This window comes from Gavialis gangeticus, unplaced genomic scaffold (assembly GCF_001723915.1).
Source record: "Gavialis gangeticus isolate Ggan-Ray unplaced genomic scaffold, GavGan_comp1, whole genome shotgun sequence".
Lineage (NCBI taxonomy): Eukaryota > Metazoa > Chordata > Crocodylia > Gavialidae > Gavialis > Gavialis gangeticus.
In genome coordinates, this window is record NW_017729022.1 from 167949065 (window position 1) to 167953615 (window position 4551).

The window sequence follows — 4551 nt, forward strand, 5'->3', positions numbered from 1 at the left end:
CTGTGTGACTTGATAAAATTCCACATCCTCCACTGCACATTCATTATAGCAAATGCCTTTTCCTACACTTTATGTACGACAGGCCTTAGCTAGTTCGCTATTCCTACAAAGAGCAATATCGTGGATAGGTATTAGGAATAGACATTTAAAACCAACCCTTAATGCCCTGTATTTTGCAGCATAAAGTGAATAATCAGCAGTGAAAATAAATAATATTATAATGTATGATATGACATTTCTTTGAGACTGGGTTCCCTCTGCTGGCATATTAAATACCACTGGATAGTTGGAAATGTCCTTTCTAATTTGACTTGCTCCTGTAACTAATTCTTGAAAGTCTTCTATTTGATTTTGACATAAAATTGAACAATACCACCTAATCCAACAATTAACCAGCATACAAGTTGCATAGCACTGTCTGAAATGAAAAGCCAATTGAAGAATTTATATCAAATATGAAACAGCTGGAGACTTTGGGCTAGATCAGTGGTCCCCAACCTTTTTAAGTAGGAGATCACCTTTGGCTAGATATAATATATGGCTTAAGCACCTACAAGTTCAGTGTGGTAATGCCAAACTTTTTGGTGCCTAATTGCTAGAGCACAATCAAAAACCCATGACTCCCCCTAGACTCCTCTCTGCAATGTATGGCTCCTTGTTCTTCTTTGAAAGCGTTGTTGCTTGAAGATGGGAAGGGCCAGTCACCAAAAAAGTGAGACACATAGAGTCTAGGCTCTCCTCACCTGTGGGGATTCTCATCGACATTCTCCACTTCCCAGAAACAGTCCATAACCACTTGATCAAGCTGAGAAACCAGCAGAAAGGAATGCAAGATTCTTGAGGCAGCCTGGGAAAGTTAGGTTGACTACTCGAAAGAACTGTGGGTGCCTCCAGAGGAGTGTGCATACCACACATACCACACACGTAGGCATTCTCCATGCTGCTAACTTGTAGCACAGGTGTGGGGGGGGTTGACACCAGGAGATCCCAGTGTAAAAAAAACCCATATCTTAAAAAAGCAGGATGGTGCATGTGGTGGCAGTTTGCGCCACCCAAAACTGAAGCCTGGTCAGCCAGAGCCACATTTCAGCTGCTGGCCAGGCTTCCTGCTGCTAGATCACTGTGGCTGCAGCCACCAGAGGCCCCCAGGTAAGGCTGCTGAGGCCAGCCCAGTGCTGGCCCCAGCCTCCCCTACCCCACCCAGGGTAGGGTGCCAAGTGCCAGAGCATGCATGCATGGACACTTCCTGGGGACAAGTAGCAGTAGCACATATTGTGCTGTTGCTCTTTGCCCCGGGGAAATACACATTCCCGCCCATGGGGACATGCCCTGTGAGGGTGGTTAAGCATTTACAGAGGTTGTGGAATATCCACCTTTGGAAGTTCTTTGGAATGTGTCAGACAAAGATTTGTCTGAAATGGTTTAATCAGGGACTGGTTTAATCACTGGAATGCTCCTTCCTTGAGCAGGGAGTTTGGGCTAGAAGACCTCTTAATCCCTTCTAGCCCTACTTTTCTATGATTTCATAAGGCCTTGGGGACAGAGAACACAAAAAGGAGAATGACTGTGTCCTAATGGTTAAGACACTCACCTAGGGTAGGGAGTCCTACTTTGAGATCCCAGATGATGGAGATAGAGCAAGGAAGTGCTGAAACAAGACTACCATCTTCTCCTCTGGGCTGCATTCTGGCCTGTGCTCTACCCGCTGTCTGGGCTGCACTGCCTGCCTGAAGGCTCTCCAGTAAAATGATGAGCAGTTACCTTCTATTGTGCTACTTCTGCAGCTTGAACTCTCTCGCAAACAGCACCCTATACTCTTGCTTTTGACAGAATGAGCCTGAGTAAACTAAGAGTAAATTAAACCTATTAGTTTCTATTTTCATATGCCTAAACTCATTCTTATTCAGATGGTGAGTGGCAACACCTGGCCAGAAACAGACCGTATACGAAATCTCATGCAATTTCCCTGTCAGTTTTAAAGATTCAAAGGATCTAAATAAGTATCCAAGGCTTCTAAGTACTCACCTGGGCAGAAATCCATTAAGATCATCCCTCATTACTTAAAGATGTCATGTAGTTCCTATGTTATTATTATTACCTTATGCAAATAAATCCATTCTCTTTGCCTCTGCCTTCTTCTGTGGTGTTACATCTATAGAGTATGTCATTATGAGGATCTGTAACAAGTCCTGACCAAACAAAAGCCATGAAAGAAACATTACAAGATGATTAATGTGAGCAGCACCCCCCTTCTTAGGATCCTGGCAGATATCCACAGAAACAGGCACCCTATGCAATATCCTTCAGAACTCAAGACAAAATCTTTTTGTGCTCCTTATTCCTCCTTATCAGGAGCCCAAAACCCACATACACCACTGGTAATTGACAAACATTTTAGCACTGTAAACAGCACACTTCTTATCAAATCTCATAATATTCTCTGCTAACACTCAGGGATTCAGGCTGGCTATGTGCATTCAAAGCTTAGTGAGCACATGTACTTCTCTATGTTTAATATATAACTTCACTAAATTCTGGATAGCATGGGAAGTCAGGAAGATATACTGCATCTTCAAAAGAAGTGCAAGCAAAATGATGCAACCTTTTTCTCTCATATTTGAGTGTACGCTCATTTGTGCTTACGCAACCAGGTCTTTTATCATTTTTTCATAATGATATAGAGGCACAGGTGAGGTTAAGAAATATCTTGTGAAAAATCCCTGTGTGTATTTTACAAGATATAGTCATGAGAGAGTATGAACAGGAAGGAACAGATCAGACAGTTGGCTACTGAGACCTCCAAAGTTTCTGGTTGTTTGGATCCAGTCTACTTGCCAAGTTTGGTTTAATATTAAAATTTGAAACAAGTCAGTTTTTCATAGGAGTTCTGATTGTAGGCTCAGGGTTTGATTCAAATCATTCTGTGCAAAGTGTTCACAACAAAACCTGTAACAAAACTCAACTGTTTTGTGTTTCATTTCAAGCACAAATCTCAGGCTAGATCTGTAAAAATGTCTACATAATTTCATAAATCTACTTAAAACTGAGAAGGTTTCAAATATTTTATGTGAACTAGGTGTGTGGTTTTCACTGACTCTGAGATTTTAGGGTTTTATTAATGCAAAAACCAAAGTAAAACATGCCAGTAAACCATGGTGGATTGAAACTATTGAACAGAATTGAATCCTCAGACCTAATTAATCCCTGCATTTGAGGTTTAAAACCAAGATCAGGTTCTGGTCCAATGTTTTCAAATTTTGGGACCTTATACCATATGCACAAAAAGATTGGAATGTGATGATGATATTTGCTGAGGACACAAATTGAAAGGCATCATCAATACAGTGAAAGATTGACATATATAGGAAGAACAGGGCACCTCTGAAGACTGGGGTAATAGGAATGGGATAAAACTTAACAGTACAAAGTGCAATATCGTGCTCTTGGAGATTAATAAAAAAGGATGCTTGTTTTAAGTAGGGTGCTCTTCAGCTGTAAATGACTAAGTTGGAACAGAACACAATTATGCTAGCTGATAACAGTATGACTATCAACCACCAATGTAATGTAACTCTGAAAAGGCCAAATGCAATCTTAGGATATATCAGCAGTAATTCCTGCAGAGAGAGGGACATAGTTCATCATGCTGTTGAATAAAGCATAAGTAAGTCTTCATTTAGAATGACATGTATAGTTCTGGTGACCAATAGTCATGAAAGATTAAATCAAACTGAAGTAGGTACATTTAGGGAATCAGGAAACGGAAAGCCTGTTCTGTGGGAGAAAACTAAAAAGAACTTGGATTTTTTAGCCTAGCAAAGGAAAGGCTGAGAGAAGACAATACAGCTATCTATAAATACCTCATAGGGGTAAAAACCCCAGAAGAAGAAAATCTATTTAAGCTGGAAAATGTTGGGAAACAAGCAAACGAGTCTAAATTGGCAAGGATAAATTTAGGCTGTAAATGAAAAGGCTAATAATCACAGGAGTGACCGTCCGAAACCACCTTTCAATAGAGCAGTGGATGCAAAAGATCTAAGTAGGTTTAACAAGAACTCCTTGACCTGAGAGATTCTCTCCAGTTCTTTAATCAAGTTCTGCATTTAGATTCAGTCCTTTATAATGATAAGTTTGAACTGCAAACCAGGACACTCAATCCAGTTCTTGGGTTTGTATCCTTCTCTAACTGAAATTAAAAAAATATCTGGGCTCTGGTGCAGAATAGTGCTTATAATATACCCGGGCTTACAACAAGAACCTGGTTCAAATGGAACTCTAAATGGAACATTACGGCCTCATTTTTTTTCTTTCAGATCTTAAAAGTATAAAATGGGCAATGAAAGGCAGGCACTTTGTATAGATGGTATACAAGTATAGATGGTAAAAATAAAGTTGGTAAAAGGTCCCCATAGGTAGCATCTTTTATGCATAGATGGCATCTTTACCATGTACACTTTTCCCAGAACCTGATGACAGGCCTTTGAGTCCGAAAGCTCGGAAGTGAAAAGGACAGTTTTCTTGCCATTTCCCAGTTGGTCTAATAAAAGGTAT